This window comes from Budorcas taxicolor, chromosome 17, assembly GCF_023091745.1.
Source record: "Budorcas taxicolor isolate Tak-1 chromosome 17, Takin1.1, whole genome shotgun sequence".
In the NCBI taxonomy this organism is placed as follows: Eukaryota; Metazoa; Chordata; class Mammalia; order Artiodactyla; family Bovidae; genus Budorcas; species Budorcas taxicolor.
In genome coordinates this window covers 49,120,758-49,133,320 of record NC_068926.1, presented here as the reverse complement: position 1 = coordinate 49,133,320, position 12,563 = coordinate 49,120,758, and positions in this window count along the sequence as shown.

Below are 12,563 nucleotides of genomic sequence, written 5' to 3'. Positions count from 1 at the left end.
GGTCTACCCACTGCGACTCTCTCGCTTGTAAGACTTCACCACCATCATTAACTACTGGAAATACTGGTTAATGTCTTGCCCTGTGTAAGACACCATGGGAGAGCCCAGGGACGGGGGAAGCTCAGATTCCTCAGCCTGAAGTTTGGGATCTGTCAACGACAAATTGGCACTTGCCATGAGCACTTGCCATCTACCTCTACAGGGATTAAATCAAGTGCTGCTGCAAATGCTGAGTTTCAACCCCCCTGAAAGGAGTTCAGGGTGGAGAGCAGAGATGCGGCATTCTATGCTCTGGGAAAACCTGGCCGGAAAGGTCTTCAGACAGATATTTCCAGGAGCAGATTTTTTGAGCCCAATTATTGCATCTCCTCATATCTAGAAAAGCATTGATATCCTTCATGGTGACAGCTGTTTCTCATGATACTAAACATCATGATACTATCAGAAATCTGCAAAAAAGTATGTGCTTGATTGCATGTAGTCCCTGTCAACAAAATCACATATATATTGACCTTTCCCCAGAGTAGTTTCTCAAGGCTATCTGAGATGCTGTCTCCTGGGCTATAGTCTTCATTTTGTCCTCAATAAAACTTAACTTAAAACTCTCATATTGTGCATTTTTACATCCACAGATCCATCAGAGTGTGGCTGCCATGATTCATCTTTGTTGGAGCCTCCGAGATGTTCAAGTGGCCCTTTTCTCTTTAATCTGACCTCTGAACAAGTTGAGACAAAAGATTCAAGCTGGTAGAAGAAATATCGCCTTAATTCCTGGCAAAGCCTATGGTAGGTAGACTGATGCTCTCCACTCCTGGACTCAGCCGTCCATGCCCATGTACTAATCCTTGAAACCTGTGAGTATGTCGGGTTAAGTGGCAAGGAGCATTAACGTTCCAAAGAGGGATTAAGGTTGGGGATCAGCTGACTTTGCCTGAGGGAGATGATCCTGGGGCAGCCCAGGAGGGTCCACGGTTGTCCTTAAGAGGAAGGAGAAGTCAGGGGAGACATAACTAGGGAAGAAAGGCACAAGGATGTGACATTACTGCCTTTGCAGATGAGTAGAGGGGGCCATGAAGCAGAGAATGGGAGCCACCCTTCGAGGCTGAAGAAGACACCCCAAGTCCAGAGCTCACTTATCTATCACTGTGTCCCAATAACATCTTCCCTGAGGTAGAGCTAGGTCTCTGTCTGTCACCTGGGAGGACATGGAATGTGCCTGGAATGTTAGCCTGAACCTAAACAAATGCAGGATCCGTCAATCAGAGGATGGATCCAGCCCTCCACCTGACCACATCCCTAGGATTTTCCCAAAGTGCATTCATTCAAAGGGCCTCCAGAAAAATTTCCTATTCCCTCCCCTCTGGCCCCTAACACCTGTTTCTTTTTTAAAATATTCATTAATTTATTTTGGCCGCACCAAGTTTCAGTTCTGGCATGAGCGGTCTTTGATTTTTGTTGCAGCAGGCAGGCTCCTTTAGTGGCAGCATGTGAGCTCTTAGCTGCAGCATGTATGATCTAGTTCCCTTACCAGGGATTGGACCCGGGCCCCCTGAATTAGGAGTGCAGAGTCTTAGCCACTGGACCACCAGGGAAGTCCCCCCCCTTTTTTTTTTTAATTCTCTAATTCATCCCCGTCCAAAAAGAGATCTAATGCTAGCCACCTATGAAATCGTAATCATTCCACATTAAATGTTGCTACATATAAAACCTGTAAAAAGAAACAGATCAACCTAATTTTAACAATGTTTTTTATTTCACCAGAGATCCAAAATATGATTTCAGGGTATCATCAATGCACAAGTTACTAATGAGATAGTTTAGATTTTTTTCATCCAAGTTTTGGAAATCCTGTACATATCTTATACATCTTACTAGCACATTCCATTCAAACCGTCTTGTGGCTGCTGTGCTGGACAACACAGCTCTGAGTCCTTTAAATGCTGACCTTCTGACTTTTTCTTGTTTGCAAGTTTCATTTGTTACCAACTCATAGGAGACAAATTTTATCTTCTTCTCAGAGTAGTGGGTATGAATTTCAAGCCATACATTTGATTATGAATGAAAGATTATAATTGTTAATTTTCCGCAAGGTAACTTAAATCCAACACTAACAGCCCATTATGGGCCTCCCAGGTGGCTCAGTGGTAAAGAATCTACCTGCCAATGGAGGAGATCCCAGGAACATGAGTTCGATCCCTGGGTTGGGAAGATCCTCTAGAGAAGTAAATGGTAACCCACTCCAGTATTCTTGCCTGGAAAATCCCATGGACGGAGGAGCCTGGCAGGTCACAGTCCATGGGATCACCAAGAATCAAACAGGACTGAACATGCAGGTATAAAAGAGCCCATTATGCCGGATTGGTGGAATATTTACAATCAGTTATTACTGGGGATCCCTCACCCCGAGTTACGCAATGTCTCTCAGTCAACTTCAAGGTTGACCTCGCATGAATCCACAAGGCTCTCCTCCCCTGCATATCTTAGAGGCAGTGTAGCAGAAATTCAGCCTCTGTACATGGGTACTGAGTTGAATCTCAGGGACAGAGTTTTGGGTGAAGTAGACAAGAATTGCTTTATTGCTTTGTCAGGCAAAGGAGGCCACAGCAAGCTGGTGCCCTCAAAACTGTGTGTCCACCCATGGAGAGGATAGTGAGAAGTCTTACAGCAATGGTTCAAAGAGGGCATGGTCAGTTCGTGGACATTCTTCTGATTGGTTGGTGGTGAGGTAAATGGGAGCCTGCATCATCAACTTTCTGGTTGCAACTGATCTGGGTTCTCTGTGCTTGTGGGTGGCATACAGTTAATTTCTTCTACCTGGTGGGGGTTTCAATATCTGCGAAACAGCTCAAAGATACTGTTATTTTATCCCTTGAGGAGGCACCAGGACCCTGCTCCTAGGTTGCACCATATCTTCTCTTGACTGCTCCTCCCTTGTGTCTGCATCCCCTCTGTCCTGATTAGCAAATATTTGAACCTACCCTTTGGAACTCAGAGAAGGTCATGGAATCTGAAAGAGGCCTATTTTCTACAAATGAGAAAGGGGGACACAGAAAAGCTTTTGTGCCTAGAAGCCCCACAGGGTCCTGCTCAGTTTTAGTAGCTGCTGTCTCAAGGTCATCAGGTCCTTGGAATCTACTAGTTCTGAGCAGAGGCTACCACCAGGCCATATGGAACCTCTGTTTGAATTTAAAAGATACTGTCTCTGGGAGCTTATGGACCCAAAATTACTTAGCTTGGGGACAACAGTGCTTTGTGTCAAATTGGTAAAGCTACTCTGAAGAATGGACTCAGCTCAAGCCTAAGCCTTTTGTTTGACTACTTCTAGCACAAGCAGCGCTTAGGTTCCTCTCATCCCTTGAGCTGAGCACCCTTGTGCAGTGACCAACCTGCACAACTGTCTGCTGCAGCCCTCTGCTGTGACCACTCAGAGTCAGGTCAGGAGGACAACTGTGTGCTTTCCAGACTCCACAGAATCTTACACAGTGACCCTTCTGAGGTGGGAATGGCTCTCAGCAGTGGACCAAAGATGAGTCCTGACTATTTTATGGGTAAATCCAATGTAAGCCCTGCCTCATCTCCTTGAATCCTTCCACCTCACTCCTCAGTGTCTTTTGAAGGACTCCTCCAAGAGCCCTCCCCAAGACCAGAAACTCTTCCATGGATAACTCTCCATCGAAATGGAAAGATGAGCACCTTCAAAACAATTCCAACACTGGAAAATCTCCTGATGAAGGACATGTAATAAACTTAAAACTAGAGGAAAGTAGAAAGTCTCAGGGTCCTTGGTGCCTATCTAAATGCCTTTGGATCCTTTATCTAATCTTTGCTTTGGGTGTCAGACTCCAAAGAATCAGGAATGTTGGGGGCTGAGATGCTGAGAAACAGAATATTTCCTGCCATATCAATAAACAAAGATGTCAGTTATCAGCGATTCCAGTCTGTGAGCTGGTGAGCCCTAGGGGCGCTGAGGAAGGAGAAGAGTACAGAAGAATACCTGCAATCTAGCAGCCATTATTTTACAGCCACTTCCTATGGTGAGCCCCAAGAGAGCTCAGGATGTGAAAAACACAGGATACTGGACCCAGATAGCTGAGATACATATGAAAGAATGATTTCAGTGAGCCCAGACTCTTGCAACTGGAAAAGCACTAAATTCCTTAACTTGGGATACCTGGTTTTCCTCATTTCACAATGATTTTTGATGTTCAGACTAGCTGTGCTTTGTTGCGAAACTTCTATACAACCTGGCTCCCCCCCTCACCTCCCCAGAGCAGTTTTCTCAGGGTCACTTGAGATGCCGTCTTCAGGGCTTGCAGTCCTAAAAATGCCCATTAAATAAAACACAATTGTCAACTTTTCAGTTCAGTTTAGTCGCTCAGTCATGTCTGATTCTCAGCTTTTAGGTTGTTGATATTTTTTAAGTCAACAATGCCAGAAAATCCCAGCCTCAATTTAAAAAAAAGAAATGTTTCCAGAGGTTGGTACTTTGGGGTGGACGGTACTGGGAACATCGGTACTAGCATCAGGCTATGGTTCTATAACCATCACAGTCCATCTGTAGAGGCTGTGCTTGCCTGTCCACATGATGCTGTGGAGACAGCATTCTGGGCTCCCCTGGTGGCTTAGCCAGTAAAGAATCCGCTTGCAATGCAGGAGACTCAGGTTCAGTCCCTGGGTTGGGAAGATCCCCTGGAGAAAGGAATGGTTACCCACACCAGTATTCTTGCCTGGAGAATCCCCATGGACAGAGGAGCCTGTTGGGCTATATAGTCCATGGGGTTGAAAAGAGCTGGATATTACTGAGCAGCTTACACTTTCACACTTTTTTCATATGCACTGCAGCACATATGAGACAGCACAGCAACAGAGGTTGTTCAAATTTAGCCCTGCTGCCTGGCTCCCAAGCTGTGCAACCCTCTACAAGTTATTAACCATTCTGTGCCTGTTCTCTGCTATAAAGCAGGAGTAATAAAATCACCCACCTCCTGGGGAGGCTGGGCCGGTGTGAACGAGTCAAAATGTATTAATCCCCTATGTTAACGGGCTCAGCATGAAACGAATTCAGAGCTAACTTTATTTGGGATTGGCTCCAGCTGTCTGCTCACCATCGGTCAGTCTGAATTTTTACAACATCATGACAGGTTTTTGTGTATGTGGAAAACACTGAAAGAGATTTCAGGAGTGGCCAGCTTAGTCAACGTTAGCTGTTTCTCTTGCTGTTCTGTGCCACTGCGATCTTTCCTCTGCTATAAAGGTCTCCATCACAGCGCCGGAGCCCTGGGCCCATGCTGCCTGTCTGACATTTGCAGGAAATGATCAGTGACCCCTATTATCCGGAGTCAGACCAAGTAAATGACCCCTATTATCTGGAGCCAGTCCAAGTCGATGGGACTTAGAAAGCTACTGGAGGGTCTTCTTGACCACCCTCTGGGTACAGCAGCCAGCTGAAAATGGGGTCATTGTGGGAGGATGAAAAAGTCATAGTTCAATGCCAGACACAGCCACTGACAACTCCCAAGGCCAAAAAATGACCTTGTGTGCCAACTTGGCGCCTGCGTGTTAATTCTAGCATCTGAAGAGCTCTCTTTCTTTCTTTCTTTCTTTATTATTCAACTGAAGGATAGTTGCTTTACAGAATTGTGTTGGTTTCTGCCAGACATCAACATGAATCAGCCATAGGTATATATATGTCCCCCTCCCTCTTGAACCTCCCTCCCTCCTCCCTCCATCCCACCTCTCTAGGTTGTTACAGAGCCCAGGTTTGAGTTCCAAGAGTCATATAGCAAATACCCATTGGCTATCTATTTTATATATGGAAATGTAAGTTTCCATGTTACAGAGCTGTGTTTCTTATCTATTCAAATCCTCTGCCTCCTGGTTATTTCTAAGAGAACTGACACTTCTCCAAATGAGGCCATTTGCAATTGAACTCAGGCTGAGATCTGCTGAAAGTTGGTGTTCAACAGGTATACACCATCCATAATGAAAAGTGGATAGATTATAGAGATCTATTGTACAACATTGCACCTATAGTTAATTCGACACTGTGCACCTAAAATTTTAAGAGGGTAGATTTCATATTAAGTGTTTGTACAGTAAGAAAAAAAGAAGTGTTCTTACCATTCTTACCACACATCAGGGACCAATCCTTCGTGAGCAAGAGTTAATTAAACTACACACAAGAGAATACTTCCAAAAATGTGAGAACATTCTGAAAGGAGTTATAATATAAATTAACTGAATCATTAAAATAATAAGAAATTCAAACTTCATATATGTGTGTGAGTGTGTGCCTGTGCACTTATCTGACTCTTTATGGTACCTCCAAATCAGTGGAGAAATGCAATGTGAAAAAACTTCTAATAAAAATGGGTCACAAGTTAGGGGAGTTGAGTGGGAGTCCAGTGGTTAGGACCCCACACTTCCACTGCAGGGGACACAAGTTCAATCACTGATTAGGAACTAAGATTTCACAAGCCACAGAGTGGGGCCAAAAAACAGGGAGGAGTCACAAGTTAAAAAAAATATTTCAAGGTCCTTAACTGAACTACAGCTGCAAAGTCCCTTTCTCCATGTGAGTGAAAATATTTCTGGGTTCCTGAGAATAAGATGTAGACATCTTTGGAGGGACATTGGCCAGCCTACTATAGTTCTCAAGGGTCATAAAATGATCAATAACCAATCAAAATTTTTTCTTCAAAACCAGTAGCCTGCAGTCAACGAATCCCCCCAGTCATCTCCTATTTGTGCATGCATCACGGTTACCATCAGAAACAAGATTACATCCGTATTCAGCGTGCAACTGGAGAAAACTATTGACTAAAGCCATATTGATCCACACAAAAGCCTTTACACAGTCATCCATGGCAGCCTTATCTCTAAAAGCCAAAACTGGAAACAGTCCAGACGTCCTTCATCAGTTGAATGTTTAAACAAACTGTGGGAATCTCCATGGAATATTATTCAGCAATAAACAGAACTGGATTATCTTTTTAAACTAGTTTATTTTTTATAGAAGAATAATTGCTTTACAGAATTTTGCTGTTTTCTGTCAAACCTCAACATGAATCAACCATAGGTATACGTATATTCCCTCCCTTTGAACCTCCCTCCCATCTCCCTCCCCATCCCACCCCTCTAGGTTGATACAGAGCCCCTGTTCGAGTTTCCTGAGCCATACAGCAAATTCCTGTTGGCTACCTATCTACCTATTTTACATATGGTAATGCAAGTTTCCATGTTACTCTCTCCATACATCTCACCCTCTCCTCCCCTCTCCCCATGTCCGTAAGTCTATTCTCTATGTCTTAAACAGAACTGGATTATTCATACAGCTTGGATGGATTTCAAAATTGTTACATGTAAAAATAGCCAAGGTTGAAAGGTCACAGCATAAATGATTCATTTTGATGACATTCTTTTTTTTTTTTAGCGATAGTGGAAGACGTTTATCAGTTTTCACAGTCAATAGCCAGACAAAAAACAAAAGATCATTACAATTGCAAGCCATATTGGAAACACGATTAACCTAACAGTGTAAAATAATTACATACAATCTGGGAGGTTAAGTAGAGTGATGTGGTAAGTGGAAGTACATACATGCACATGTTTTCATCTGTCCAGCTTGTCTATGTCTTTTGTTCATGCATGTAATCCATTTATATTTAGGGTAATTATAGATATGTATGATCTTATTGCCATTTCCTTAATTGTTTGGGGTTTGTTTTCTGTAGGTCTTTTCCTTGTCTTGTGTTTCCTGATTGGAGAAGTTTCTTTAGCATTTGCTATAAATTCTTTGGTGGTGCTAAATTATGTTACCTTTTGGTTTTTTTGGAAAGTTTTTGATTTCTCTGTCAAATCTGAACAAGAGTCTTTCTGGGTAGAGTATTCTTGGTAGTAAGTTCTTCTTTTTCATCACTTTAAATATATCATGCCTAGATGACATTCTTGAAATAACAAATGTTTAGAGATAGGGACAGATTAGTGCCTGCCGAAGGTTGGAGATGATGGGGAGCTGGAGGGTAGGTGTGACTGTAAAGGGGTCGATGAAAGGGGGTACTTTTGTGATGATGGCATAGTTCCCATTCTGGTTGTGGCGCTGCCTAGGTGACTCTCCATATGGGAGGGACAAGATGAGTGAACTGACCACACGCAGGGTTGCAATGATGGCTGGCTGAGTGCTGGAGTTAGAGACGTGACCACTGGGAAAATGAGCCCAAGGGACCCAGGCCTCCCTGTACCTTTGCCGTAACTCCTTTTTGTATTTTAAAGTAAAAAGATATAAGGAACAGACTTCTGGTTGCCAAAGAGGACAGAGGGGAGGGGAGGGGAGGAATGGGAACTTGGGATTAGCAGAACAAATTATTATATATAGGATAGACGGACAGCAGGGCCCTCCTATATAGCACAGTGAACTGCATCAACATTCTGTGATAAACCATAATGGAAAAGAATATGAAAAAGAACACAAACAAATATATTTTTATATACGTGCTCAATTGCTTCAGTCATGTCCAACTCTTTGTGACCCCATGGACTGTAGCCCTCCACGCTTCTCTGTCTATTGGATTTCCCAGCCAAGAATACTGGAGTCGGTTGCCATTTCCTCCTCTAGGGGATCTTGCTGACCCAGGGATCCAACCTACATCTCTTGGTTTCCTGCATTGACAGGAGGATTCTTTACCACTGGGCCACCTGGGAAGACCAAATCAACTATACTTTAATAAAATTTATTAAAATTTTAAGTAAAAGGAAAAAGAATGTATTAAACTACATTACATATTCTCAACTGTATTTCTATGGCAGGTCAAAGGACCATGGACTCAAAGAGTATGCCACTAGCCTTGCTTATTGTATACTTCCGCTTATTTCGATTTGTTTAAAATTTACACACAAAAGGCCATCTTTAATGTGAAATCTCCCATTAAAAACAGTGATAGGTTGTGTGTCAAACAAAACATGGGTATTGGCTGATCTGCTCTGACCACAATGTCTGCTGGAAACAGTACAGGTGAGGTTAGGGGCATGGAGGCTTCCCAGGTGGCCCCAGTGGTAAAGAACCCGCCTGCCAATGCAGGAGATGTAAGAGAGGCTGGTGTGATCCCTGTGTTGGGAAGATCCCTTGGAGGAGGGCACGACAACCCACTCCAGTATTCTTGCCTGGAGAATCCCATAGACAGAGGAGCCTGGCGGGCTACAGTCATAGGGTCTCAAAGAGTCCCGCAGGACTGAAGCCACTTAGCAGGAAGGCAAGCATACAGGCGCATGGGGGAATGGGGAATAGGTCCCCTTGTAACAAAGGCAGCGACTGCTCCCTGCAGGAAATAGGAGACACTGGGTAAACAGAGTCAGGATAGAGGTCGTGGGACCAGGGCACTCCCTGATCTGCTGCGAATGTAACAGAACAAGGCCAGAGAAGTGCTTGATTCTTCAAACAGGCAGAAATGTGATCACAGTAGAAGTCAGTGATGCTTTTAGAGATGCTTTAAGACTCTGATGGTCTGTAACAATGTTTGCTGGCTAAATGCTACTGGTTAGCTTAACATTAAGTTCTGTAAGCTTTTACATATTCCATGGCCAACAGAGGTGAGAATTCAACTAAATTTTTGTTGTGTTCTGTATTGTACTGTTTTGTTCAGGGGGGAGGGTATGTTGCAGTTTGTGGATCTTAGTTCCCCTACCAAGGTTTGAACCTATGACCCCTGCAGTGGGATGGTGGAGACCTAACCACTGGACCACCAAGGAATTCCCTCAAGTAAGTTTTTTTTTTTTTTAAACACACATACATGCTAAATATCATGCAAGATTACTGTGCTACCTACAGGATATTTATAGATTTATCTATAAATGTTAATTTATGTAGCTACAGTCTGGTTATAAAACAATAACTGAATATTTTATGAGCATCTCGCAATGCTCTGGTGGGCCTCCTTGACTGAGTGCATGAAGTCCTTGAGAGTTTAAATGTAAAGCCCTTTATAAATGGCCCTGCCTGTGATGAAGTCCAAGGTCACCAATGGGCATGCATAGATTTTTTAATACAATCCTATCCCCAAAAAGAATATGCAAAAACACTCAGGTTGCACATTTCTTGTTGGGAAATTCTAGCTTTTGTTATTAATTTTTCTTTGAACATTTTTAGCCCTGAGTACTCTTCCCCACCAGCCACACACCCACCCCCTGCTTCATTGTGCCTGTGAAACACTTGATTGAATTTTGCCATCGATGTCTGCTTTCACCTCAGTGGATTTTCCCCCCTTTGGCTAAAAAAATGAATAAAAATGAAAATTCTGAAGAAAATGCAAAAAAAAAAGAAAAACCTAACAGAAAAACCACTGCTCCTCCGAGAGAGAGAACAGTCAAATTTTGCCTAGAATTCACCCATTCCTTTAAATAATCAGATCCTAGACTTTTGTTCTCAAATTAGCATTTTGCAAAGCTAAATTAAAGACTTCAGTGCCCATTTTATGTGGACACTCAAAAAACTTAAGATGATGTTAATGTTGGATTTTTTTTTTCATTCTGCACTAAGCACCAAACAACTACATTAAAACACACACACACTGGTAATTTATTTGCAATGCAATTTCTTTAATCATAGATTAAGCTTTTATGGGAGACATCTCATTCAAAACAAAACCAGGAAGGCCCACTAGGTGCTGTGTTTTATTTCTGAATTTATTTCCTGGCCTAACAGAATTTGAAGCTGAGTTGATGCTCAATGTAAAACATACCCAAAAGAATCCTAGTTCTATGCAGCTTTATTTTTATACTTTTTTCCCCTTAAGAATGAAAGACCAGATTTGGGCAAAATACATCACTAATGGGAATCTGCAAACATGGTGACAGGAATCCAGGCTAATTCATGTTGAAATGACTTTGTCAATTAATTAGAATTGTCATCGGCTTATTTGTTTACTGTTACTTCGCTGTCGTTTGGAATGATCTTGTATAATAGTGTTGGTAAATTAACTTTTCAGTGAATCAACAGATAAATGAAAAATCTGTCCATGAGCTATGCCACCTGGAAACGTAACTGGTTGAAAGGATGAAGTGTCCCCGACTCCCCGCTTTTATAAAGTGTGGGCATGTGTGTGATTCACTCAGGATGGATTAGAAGTTGCTGTGCTAAAGAAACAAAATTAAAGTAATGCTCTTCCCCCAAATCTGAGGAGCACAGAGATGGGGGTATTTCTCCACACACAGCATGCTCCCCATGGATAGGATGGGGGCCCTCCCTCTACATCACCTATGCTGATCCAGGACTCCCTCTTAATATATCCTGCTGTAATCCTGTGTGCTGATGGCTGGTTCTGGGTTTTCATGCTTCTTTCTGTCATTTCAGCGTATTGATAGCTGATCCTTCCACTTTTGTACTCCTAAAAGCATAATGGTAAAGTTTCACCATCTTCTGCCCAAGTTGCTGAAGATGCAGGTGGAAACCAGGAGGTAGGTTAGAATATATATGTTCAGGGACTTCCCTGGTGATCCAGGGGCTAAAACTCTGCACTCCCAGTGCAGGGGGCCCATATTCCATCCCCGATTAGGGAACTAGATCCCACATGCTGCAACTAAGTTCCCACGTGCCGTGACTAAGTCTAATTAATTCATTAATTGTAAAAAGAATACAATATTCATACAGATCCTTCTTATTTGGGAACATACCTGCCCAGTGGGGAACAAAGGCAGAAGCCAGTGAAACTATTCTTAAAATGCTGCGTTGAGGACTTGTGGTGGCTCAGTGGTAAAGAATCCGCCTGCCAGTTCAGGACACATAGGTTTGATCCCTGTTCTGGGAAGAGCTCCCACATACCATGGAGTAACTGACCCCTTGCTCCACAACTACTGAGTCTGTGTTCTAAAGCCCAGAAGTCGCAACTACGGACACCCGGCTGCCTAGAGCCTGTGCTCTTCAACAAAAGAAGCAACTGCAATGAGAAGCTCATACGCCACAACTAGAGAGTAGCCCCCAGCTGCTAAATTAGAGGAAAGCCCACGCACCAACAAAGACCCAACACAGCCAAAAATAAATAAGTAAATGAAAATTATTTGTTAAAAATGCTGCCTTGAAACTGTCCAGCTAAGATTCAAAGGTTAAAAGGCACAGACAAACATGATCACTTGGAAAATTGATTGGTGGCACTCTGTTCATTCGATGAGTCAGGTTTGATGGAAGCAGCTTTTGGCCAGTCCCAGTATATTCTCCAGGTGGTTTGTGCTCCTAGATTCTGCTGATTGAGAAGCGTGAGAACCATTTTTGATGGTCAAGCATTTATTCAGTAGAAGTTTATTGATCATTGTGGGAGAAATAATCCAAAAAATCTCCAGCCCATCCAAGAAAACCTCTGCACAGAATATAGAGGGGAATGAAATAGTTTTATTATCAAATAAGCACTAAACCAGAATGCGATGTGCATCACATGTAATTGGCTAAAGACATGGCCAAGACAGAAAGAATTGCTCCGTTCAGATAATGAGGCAGATACAATCCATCACATGACATGCCTGTTGTCTTTATCCAGAGGAAACGTAAAACCCCTTGTATCTTTGCAGGAAGTAAGCAG